Here is an 11944-nt window from a genome sequence, read left to right as displayed (position 1 = left end):
TTTCCCATACTCTAATTTCTCTACAGAAAAATTTGAGTTTATTTCCTTTTGTTATTCTAGATCAGACCACTAGATCTAGGGAATTCACCTTTATCCGTAATTGTGAAAATTCTGCATAACGCACCCGACTATAGATTGGGCTTCAACCAAATCTCTCTTTGATCCAATCACCACAGTGCCCTATTTCAAGAATGAATGTGGGATCTCATGGAATAAAGCAAGACAAAAATAATCAAGGCTTCCAGAGGCCAAACCAAATCAACCCTCATCCAAAGTGATTCCACCTATATGGTTCGAAATAACTAAATCGGTCTCTATCAAAGTTCTCTAGGACTCTAGGAATTAGTTATTCAATCCACAACCTTGCAAGGCTCCAAAGCGTTTATTCCGACCATGGCTCCAGGGAATAGTAAATCAACCCACAAAGGGCTCCAAAGTGTTTGTCCCAACCAACGGCTTCATAAACTAGTATCTAAACCCAAATTATTCTAACGCTTCTAGATTGTTTGTTCCAACCCACAACCATAGGGAACATCAGAACCAATAAAAAAAAAAATGGAAAACCCACAACACCATCGTTATCTAGGAAATGGAAAGGCAGGGCTAAAGCCACTATCAATCGAGGAAAATTTCCATGCCAATGACAACGCATAACCAGAGAATCACATGCATATACCATGCTTCTAGAAATAAGTAAGGAAACCACACATGAAATTTGTTACCTGCAAGGTAATCTAGTCGTAGACTTTGATCCAATTGTTCCCTTGTGCTCCCTCAACAATGTAAACTTTGAAATGAGAACTGTGTCGAGTACCTGTTTTTTTGAGGTAGTTAAAAATCATTCGATTTTGAAAAGTGTTGATTCAAAATACACCTTTTTCTTTGGAGCATACTTTTGACACTTCAAATTTTCTTATGTATCAAGAATGAACACTTTTCCTAAAATGTTAGTGATTTTCATGCTGATTTTGAAAAGTGTTGATGCAATATCAACCCCTTTTTTTAGAGGGCTTATTTTTGACACTTAAAATTTTATAATGTATTAAGTGTGGATACTTTTTTAAATGTTGGTGTTTTTCATGCAGATTTTGAAAAACATCAACAATTTTTTAAGACATTGACACTTTAAATTTTCTTATGTCCTAAAAATGGTCATTTTTTTTTAAATGTTGATTATTTATTATTTTTTCAAGTTGTCTTATTTATCTTCTTATTTTTGGTCCTAAAATGTTAGTTTCTTAAGGGTTTTCCAAACAAATGTTTTTATAAAGAAATTTTTAATTCTTTTGTAAAATAAAAAAAAAAAAATAATAACATTGAAAAGATATAAAGAAAACAAATATAAAAATATATATCAAAAGGACAAAAAAACATAAAAAAATGTAAAAAATAAACATAATTAACTTGTCAAAGAAAAAACTATAAAAAAGACAAAAATATTTCGAAACAAACATAATTTGAAACATTAAATTAGAAGATTAACCCAAAAAGATAGAAACAATTTTAGATAATTAAAAAAGAAAAAGAAAAAAAATTCAATTAAATTAAAACATAAAAAAAAAACATTATAGTAAAAAAACATAAAAAAACAAATACACAATTAATAAAAAAATTAAAACATTAAAAAAACATAATTAAAAAAAATAAATTTATTAAAAAAAAAAAATTATAAATTCTAGGCCCCGACCACGCAGCCGAGTGGCCCAGGGCTTCCCAAGCCGGTTCTTGGAAATGACTTGCCAAGCCCAGGGTCATCTAGCATAGGGCCGCTAGGCTAGCCAGGTAGGGCCACAAATTTTTAATTTTTTATATTTAATGTTTTTACTTTCTTTTAATTACATTCTTTTTTAATATTTTTTATGTTGTTTATTTTCATTATAAAAAAAAAAAGTAGTTTTATTTTTCGTATTTTTCATTTTATTTACTGATATATTTATTTATTATTTTGTTTTATTTTACTTTTTCCTACAGGGTCCATGTCGATCCTTGACTACCAACTTCATCCCATTATGTGTCAATTTGATTGTTGATTTTAAAGTTTTCGTTATAAAGGATCGAGTTCACCCTCACATTTTGTCGATTTCATGGTTGTTATTTGACTTTTCATTACAAAGGGTCTAGTTTTCCTACACCATGTGTCAATTTGATGGTTGACTTTTAATTTTTTGTTCCAATTAAAGTCATCATATTGTTAGCATTTAAAAAAGAAATTACTCTTGGTATAATGACTCTTTCATTCAAGTGTTCATTTAAAAGTTTTTTTAGTCATAATTTTTTTCCATAATGTCATGGTAATGGAAAAAATTGTCAGAATTTTAAGGTTTTCCAGCATTCCAGTGTTGCAGCATCAACATTTTTCATTTTTAGGTTGTTTTTTATGTTTTTTTGGGCTTTTTGGCTAGAGTTCTCATTTCGAGTTTACAATCCATGTTTCAAAGTTTACATTGTTCCTGCTTTTCGTTCCCTTATTTCTTCATATTGAAGTGAATTCTAGAGTGCTCCAAGCATGCTTCAAGAATGCTCTAAGTGTGCAAGAGTATGAGAGAATGAACTAGAACTCCAAAAACTAAACTAACAAAAGCTAAACCAACAAATGTTGTGATTTGATCCTCTGAAGCGTTTTTATTATTGTTGCCTCTATTTTATTCATTTTTATTCTAATTTCCTGAGCATGTATATATGTGTCTCTCCACCTTCGTTTTCTCCTATTTCCTTTACTTTCATAAACAAATGCCAATTATTGTCTCTTTTCCTTTTCCAATTCCTTTGGAAATATCCATAGCCATTAATTAATCACAAGTGATGCCCACTATAATGTTTTGCCAAACATTTATCTTGAAATATGTGTCCCATGACCTTGGTCTTATTTATTTACATGAAAAATCAACCAGGGGATGTTACATAAGTTGGTGTAGTTATGCATTCATAGCCTTGACTTAATGTTCATATTTACTAGCATGTGGAAAATTTTAGAGTTCCATCATGGATAGTAGGGAAGAAATTGTATAACTTGATTTTCCTATAAATTTTCTTCTCGTTTTAACTCCTCGATTTTTAATTTCCAAGTATCTAACTATCTAGATGATGGTTTTGGACATACCCATATGGAGTTTTTGGACTTAGATAGTATTCCTCTTGTTGCTCATAATATTTTTCGTCTTCCTCTTCTAATTCTTCATTTACTTGTTGATTTTGAGGAAATGATTCATCTACTTTTACGTCAATGCTTTCAACTACCTTCCATTTTATTTTGTTGTAACATTTGTATCCCTTTATTTTATATGAAGACCTAATAAAATTCCGTCTTTCGTTTTGGAATCAAACTTTCCGAAATTGTCTTCATTTATCTTTATATAATATTTTCTTCTAAATACCTCAAAGAATTTGACTATAGTTGGTTACCCTTCAATACTTTATAATGTTTATTTGTGTTGTTTATTCTAATTTGTTCTCTATTCAAAATGTAGATAGATGGGTAGATTGCTTCTCCCCTAAATTTGTTAGGTAGATTGGCTTCATTGAGGATTTTTTTGCCATTTCTTACACTATTGTATTCTTTCTTTTAGAAACTCCATTTTGTTATTGCGTCCTTGCAACAAATAGTTTTCTTTTAATCCCATGATTTTTACAAATTTTATGAAATTCATTATAGGTAAACTCACCTCTATTTTATCATATCTAAAATATTTGATTTTCAAATCAGTATTGTTTTAAAAAATAACCTTAATGGTTTTAAATCTCTCAATTTTCCTTAGATTTTTCTCTAAGAAATGTGAACCATGTCATTCATTAGTAATCACCAATGAATAACATAAAATATCTCTCGCTTAAATTTTGTGTCCTTATTGGTTCGCAAAGGTTTGTATGAATAAGTTGTAGTGTCTTGGACTAGGAGTGTTGTTTTATTTTAAATAAAACCTTGGTCTACTTCCAATGCTGACATGGCTTACAAATAGTGTTATATGGTTTTTAAAATTTTGTTATATCTCTTACAACGCGTGCTTTGTTCATTTTGTTTAGATTTCAAATTTTATGTCACCAAACCTCCTATGCCATAACCAACTCTCATCTACTTTTACCTACACACCAGTTTTCTTCTTTTTCTTTGTCAATAATATACACATTACTTGATGTCATATTTTCCTTTTCTTTTAGTTTTCTTGTTTGTGCTTTTCTTATCTCAAATCCTTTAGAGTGAAATATGAGATCATATCCATGATCACACATTTGATTGACACTTAGGAGATTGTGTTTTAGACCTTGAACATACAAGACATTCTTATATTTAGTTTTTCCATTATTAATATATATTGTTCCTTTTCTATACATCTTTGTTGATGCCTTGTTTCCAAGTATTACTTTTTACCACCTTCGTATTTTAGATTAAGAAATTTACTTTAGTCTCTTGTCATGTGCCTTGAGCATCCACTATCAACATACCATTTATTTCTTGGTTTCGAACATATATTGCAATAACACATTCTTCCTCCTTCTCTTGCTTATTTTTCGATACTTTAGGGTATTGTTCCTTATGATTGAGTATGCCTTCTTCAATGTCTTTATTTAGAGGCCTACTTAAACTATTCTTACAGTCTCATCCTTTGTGCCCATATTTACAACACTTATAACATTCAAATTGATCTAATAGAAGATTAAAGGATTTTTCCTTTCTAAGTGTATTTTCATTTAGACTTCTAATATTTCCCTTCACATAGTTATTCCTTGAATTCTTATAGGATTATTTATTCTTATTTATCATATTATAAACTCTACAATTTATTGCCATATTACCAAAATTATTGCGATCATAGAAGTAACCCAAGAAAATACTTTGGCAGCTAGAGCAAAGGAATCTCCTTAAGGAAATAGGTCTTCTGTTAGGTCCCTATAATACTAGTGATTACCCCATTACTATTGTAGTTGTATCCCTTATTAATATTATTGTGCCCCTATTTTCCCCATATTGTTATTACTGTGCCCCATAGAATCCCTCTATTGTTATTTTTGTTGCTTTATATTATTATTGTTAGGTCGGCTAGGTTATATCGTGACTCCTTAGACTCTTATATATAGAAAGGAGGTTTTGTCATTTGAATCATCCAAGAATTGTTCATTTATGTAATGTAAAGGAGGTTTCCCCTCGAAGAGGCTGAATTCTAAGGCGTTGATCTATCTTTTCTATCTTTTTGTGAGCTGGTTTCATAACATTTGGTACTAGAGCTTTGGATTCTAGGGTTTCGCTGCTCCAAATAGGTCATCGTGGAATTTTCGCTATAACTTTTTTCTGTGATGTTTCAGAAGCTAAAAAAAAACCCATTTGAGATGAAATGGCACTGAACTTCGGGTCCAAACTTCAGAGATTTTTGCACTATATTCACAGAGATATGATCTAAGGAATTTGGTCTTTTTGCAGACTCCTGAATTACATTCCAAACAGGTGACCTAGGGAAAATTGTCATAACTTTCTCTCTGAGCATCGGATTGAAATTTCGTAAGAAGGTGCAAAAAGAGGACGAACTGTAGTTTCTTGTATATATTTTTCAGAGCCAGAGGTAGAAACAATGACTCGTGGCACGTCGTACAAGTTCGCACTACTGAGCTAGTCTATAATCAGGTCACTGTGGGAGATTTGGCATAAATCTTCCCTGGAGAATCCAATTTGGATCAGACTGGTGGCATTTGAAAGAGGACGCGGAGGGCTACTATAGGTTGCAATTTCAGAACTGGATGATCTGAAATTACAGAGATACATTAGATTCAATATCAAGATCCTACAAAGTGAAAAAAGGTGTGTAGTTTTTAAAATTTTTGCAATAAGCTTGGTTTGAAAAATTAGTTTGAAGGAATTCAAAGGGCATAGTAAAGCATTATTATCGGTAATTGATGCCCCAAGGAAATAAAATGAAAACACCTAGTAAGCAACCTGAAAGCTCTAGCATGACTCATGAAGAAGAGGAATAAATGCAACATGATGTATCAAAATTACGAGACCAAGTGCAACAAGTGTCACTTGCACAAAAAGTAACAGAATCTAAGATGGATGGTTTAAAGAAAGATGTAGAAGCTAATATGGATGGTTTAAAGAAAGATGTGGAAGCTAAGATGGATGATTTGAAGATAGATTTGAAGACATATATGAAGACAGGCATGGAAGATTTGAAGACAGATTTGACAAAGATTCTACAAGAAATGCTTACTAATGGTGAAAGGGTAGTAACGGAAACTCATGATGAGAACAAAAGAAATGTTAATCATGATTTCATAGACTCTAATGTTGGACTGAAGACGCACCATATTCCAAAAATCAATATGAGGAAGTTTGATGGCAAGGATCCTGCAACATGGATGGAGCAATTTTTCGATCTCAATAATGTGAAAAACACACAAAAGGTACGTATTGCAACTTTATATTCGGAACCAAATCAGTTTGTATGGTATCAATGGCTTTGCTCTCGTAAAAAAATTATCACTTGGGAAATTTTTACGAAAGAATTGACATCACATTATGAGGATACACAAAGCAACACTTTTTTTAGCCAATTGATAAGTCTCAAACAAAAGGGTTCAATAATGGAGCACATTGAGGAGTTCCAAAAATTGAACATAAGGGTAAAAAATATTCCAGAGGAGCATAGGATTGATGTGTTCATAGGGACCTTAAAGGGTAATATCCAACATGATGTTCACCTTTGGGAACCTAATTCATTAGAGAAGGCATTCAGTTTAGCAAGAAAAATGGAAAGCAAAATTATGGCAACCAGGAAGCATACCACTCACAACTATAAAGATGGAAGTGTTGTTGCCCCTAGTCTTCAACAACCTATAAGGTTTACACAACAAAAATTGGAAGAAAAAAGAGCAAAAGGGCTTTGTTACAGTTGTGATAGCAAATACAATAAAGGTCATAAGTGTGTTGAGAAGAAATTATCCTACATAGATTGTGAAGAGGAAGAAGAAAAGGAGCAAGAAAGGTCAAAAGAAGAGGATATACTGCAGGAAGAAAGCCTAGATAAAGAAGAAATGAATCCAACCATATCTTGTAATGCATTGGCTGGTTACCACTCCTCAAACCATCAACATAGAAGGACAAATCAAGAAGAGAAAGGTAATAGTGTAGATTGATTCAGGAAGTACCCACAATTTTATTCATTGTAAGATAGCAAAAGAATTGAATTGCTTCCTATATCCAGCACCAGAGTGTCAAGTGATGGTTGCAAATGGAGGAATGATAAATTGCTCTGAAAGTGCCATAATATCAAGCTATCCATGGGAGAATATGTATTGACTAGCCCAATGCTTTCCATTCCAATGGGAGGTGCTGATGTTGTACTAGGAGTCCAACAGCTACAATCCTTGGGTACAATAGCTTAATTTTTAAGAACGTTTCATGAAATTTTCTGTGGAAGGAAAGGAAGTTGAATTAAGGGGTATTGCAGGGAAACCGGGAAAGATAATCAGCTCTAACGGTATGACAAAGCTTCTAAAAAAGGAACAAAGAGGTGTAATTGCACAATTATGTTCGCTAGATGTTTCCACATCGGAATCATCTATTTCTCTAGATCTCCAAAAAGTCTTGGACAATCATTCCAAGTTATTTGAGACTCCCAAAGGTCTCCCACCTATGCGTGATCATGATCATGCTATTCATCTGATTCCAGGAAGTGTTCCTCCAAACATCAGGCTATACAGATATCCCTATGCTCAAAAGAGTGAAATTGAACGTATGGTTGCAGAAATGCTAGAGGCTGGTATAATTCAACCTAGTCAAATTTCTTTCTCTGCTCCAGTAGTATTGGTGCACAAGAAGGATGGATCATGGCGCATGTGTCCAGATTATAGGGAGCTCAACAAGCTCACTATTAAATATAAGTTTCCCATTCCGGTCATTGATGAATTACTGGATGAATTGCATGGATCAATTTACTTCACCAAGTTGGATCTTCATTCAGGATATCATCAAATCAGAATGAAGACTGAAGACATTTTGAAAACAACACTTAGAACTCATGAGGGTCATTATGAATTTTCGGTCATGCCTTTTGGCCTACCAATGCACCTTCTACATTTCAAGGTTTTATGAATTCCATTTTCAAACCCTTCCTTAGAAAATTTGTGTTAGTATTTTTTGATGATATACTAATCTACAACAAGTCTTGGAAGGATCATGTTGAACATGTTGACAGGGTGCTACAAATATTGGAGGAGAAACAATTAAATGCAAAAAGATCCAAATGTTTCTTTGGAGTACAGGAGGTGGAATATCTGGGTCATATTGTATCTCATGAAGGAGTTAAGGTAGACCCTAGCAAAATTAAAGCCATTAAGGAATGGAAAATCCCCACATCCATAAATCATCTACAAGGATTTCTCGGGTTGACAGGGTATTATCACACGTTTGTTAAGAATTATGGGAGAATAGCAGCACCTCTAACAACATTATTGAAGAAAGATGCATTTTCATGGACTCCAGAAGCAACAAAGGCCTTCGAACATCTTAAAGAGGCAATGTGCCAAGCACCGGTCTTAGCTACACCGGACTTCACAAAAACCTTTATTGTGGAATGTGATGCTTCCAGAAATGGAATTGGTGCTGTTTTAATGCAAGATGAAAGACCCATTGCTTTTGAAAGTCATCCAATCAAGGGAAAGTTTTTACAAAAGGCTATTTATGAGAAGGAAATGTTTGCAATACTACATGCACTTAAGAAATGGCAACCCTACCTAATGGGAAGACACTTCAAGGTAAAATCGGATCATGATAGCCTTAAATACCTCTTATAACAAAGATTACCCTCTGAAGAGCAACAAAATTCGGTCACAAAGATGTTGGGTTATGACTTTGAAATCATCTACAAAAAAGGGAAGCAAAATGTGGTGGCAGATGCACTCTCAAGAAAGGATGAGGATGTGGAAGCATTGTTGTGCGCCATTTCTATTATCCAACCAGATTGGATAAACAAAGCAAGAGAGGAATGGAAGAATGATGAAGAAGTGTGGGCACTTATTCGAAATTTACAACAAGATCCAAGTACATCTGGTACATTTCGCTGGAAAAATGATTCGTTATGGTATAAAGATCACTTATAACTCTGTAAGAATTCCCAACTCAAACAAAAGATTCTTATGGAATTGCACACTTCTCCCTTAGGAGGGCACTCAGGATTTTTAAAAACTTACCATGGGGTTAAGAAGGAATTTTTTTGGGATGGCCTTAAATCGGATATTCAAAAGTTTGTGGCGGAATGTTTGGTTTACCAACAAAATAAAATTGAAACAATTAAGACCCCGAGTATATTACAAAATTTATCCATTCCAAGCCAATGTTGGGAGGAGGTTTCAATGGATTTTATCACAAGTTTACCCAAGTCTGAGGGAAAGAGTGTCATCATGGTGGTAGTTGACAGACTTACCAAGTATGCACACTTTTGTGCATTATCACATCCATTTAAAGCCAGTACAGTTTCTACTTCATTTATGGAAACAATTCAAAAGCTACATGGAAACCCAAAGATTATTGTAAGTGACAGAGATCCCATTTTCACTAGAAATTTTTGGACAAAATTATTTTCTTGTCTTGGTACTCAGTTAGCTCATAGCTCATCTTATCATCCTCAATCTCATGGGCAAACTGAGATAGTAAAAAAATGTTTGGAAGGATATCTTTGTTGCTTTGTATCTGAGAAATAGACACAATGGGTAAAATGATTGCCTCTTGTTGAATGGTGGTATAACACTTCCTTCCATACAACAACAGAAATGACCCCATTTATGGCACTTTATGGATATCAACCACCATCCATCACATCATATTTAAGAGAAAATTCTAAGGTTCAAGCAGTGGAACATCACATCGAACATCACTAACAGGTCCTCCAACTCTTAAAGGATAACCTCGTGTTGGCAGAAAATAGAATGAAACAACAGGCAGATCAACATCGCATTGAAAGAAGTTTTGATGTAGGTGATTGGGTATTCCTACAGTTACAACCATATAAACAAATGTCCCTCAAGTAAGCTAGGAAGGATAATAAATTATCACCAAAGTATTATGGTCTGTACAAGGTGTTGCAAAAGATTGGTACTATGGCATACAAGTTGGAGCTTCCTGCAGCTTCTCGAGTGCACCCAGTTTTCCATGTTTCATGTTTAAAGAAGGTTATTGGTAACAAGATCCCAATTCAAACAATATTGCCAGAACTTGACGAAGAAGGAAAGATTATATTGGAACCGGAAGCAGTCACAGAAACAAGAACTCGACAGCTACGAAATAAATCAATTTCGGAGTATCTCATCAAGTGGAAGAACTTATCCGCTGAAGATTCCACATGGGAGGATGAGAATTTTATACAGAAGCATCCAGAACTACTCAAGCGTTGAGGACAACACTTTTTTGAAGGAGAGGGGCATGTTAGGTCCCTATAATACTAGTGATTACCCCATTACTATTATAGTTGTATCCCTTATTAATATTGTTGTGCCCCTATTGTCCCCATATTGTTATTACTGTGCCCCATAGAATCTCTCTTTTGTTATTTTTGTGGCTTTATATTATTATTGTCAGGTCGACTGGGTTATATTGTGACTCCTTAGACTCCTATATATAGAAAGGAGGTTTTGTCATTTGAATCATCCAAGAATTGTTCATTTATGTAATGTAAAGGAGGTTTCCCCCTCGAAGAGGCTGAATTCTAAGGCGTTGATCTATCTTTTCTAACTTTTTGTGAGCTGGTTTCATAACATCTTCTGAGCCAGTTTTAATTGAAGAAATATTTAGGTCTCTAGTACTCATTCACTACGTTTCTAAATTTTCTAATAGGATAATATTTCATCTTAATTATAACTTTATTCTTGAGTACATCAACAAAGCTCTTAGATTCCTCTTTCAATTATTTTTCTAATGTCTTTATGTTTGACTCCCCCTTGGGGTTTCAATAACTCTCTTTACAACCAACACATATCTTGACTAAAGGTGACCTTTGGCAGTTAAGAATATGATATAACATCTAAGTTCCTTTTACAAACTTTGAAATTTGGTTCAGTTGAGTAGTCGTTTTCTTTAGTTCCCTTCTAAAGGAGACAACTTCATCACAACGTGTTTCCTTTTATTTTAGTTTACTTTCATTGTTTCTTTTATTCATTTAGTCTTGTATATTTCAAATTTTAGGAGAGTGGCTGATACTCCATCACAACCATCATTCTTATACTTCTACAACTATTATTTTAGTTGTTCACCTTTTTCCTTGGAACTTTTCTTTCCTCCAAGGCACTCACAATTTCTCTATCAAGGTCGTCGTTCCCTTCAGCTTCTTCTTCAAAATATAGATTTTATCTTTGATCATTCTAGTCATTATATTGATCATTCATATCTATGAACATGACTTCTTATGTTTCATCATTAGACGCATAGTAATCACTTTCATAAAATAAATCACCAATCTATTTATAAGAGAAACTTTTCTTTTTGATACACCCTTTCCTCTTATGATTTTGAGATTTCACTTTATCATTATAACTTTGTTTATCATCGCCATCAGTTAATTTTTCATCGGGACATTTAGCCGCATACTCTCCTATTCTACCACACTTAAATAAATTGAATGGAAGATTACCATTGAATTTTCAAGTCCCTCTTTTAACCTTTCTCAGATTTATCTTCTTCCTTATCTAGTTCATAGTTACAAACTTCATGAGACATTTAACTAATTTTCTCCTTCTTCTATTTGCATGTTGCTTCCTTTGAACCTGACTTCTCCTTCTTTATTCTCATTTCATTTGCAGTGAGGATTCCATGTCAATCATCCATACATCATTTTCTATGGTTATTCATATCTTCAATGGATTATACTTTTGGATTAAATATTGAGGGAAGAGATCTTAATACTTTGTTCATGATAACATTTCCTCAATTGGTTCACCAAGTTCTTTTATACTATTAGCAATCTCA

The sequence above is a fragment of the Pinus tabuliformis genome, chromosome 8 (genome assembly GCF_031772625.1).
Source record: "Pinus tabuliformis cultivar Carrire ecotype Pingquan chromosome 8, CPIR1, whole genome shotgun sequence".
Classification (NCBI taxonomy): Eukaryota; Viridiplantae; Streptophyta; class Pinopsida; order Pinales; family Pinaceae; genus Pinus; species Pinus tabuliformis.
The sequence above is the reverse complement of the archived record's forward strand: the minus strand, read 5'-3'. Positions refer to the sequence as shown.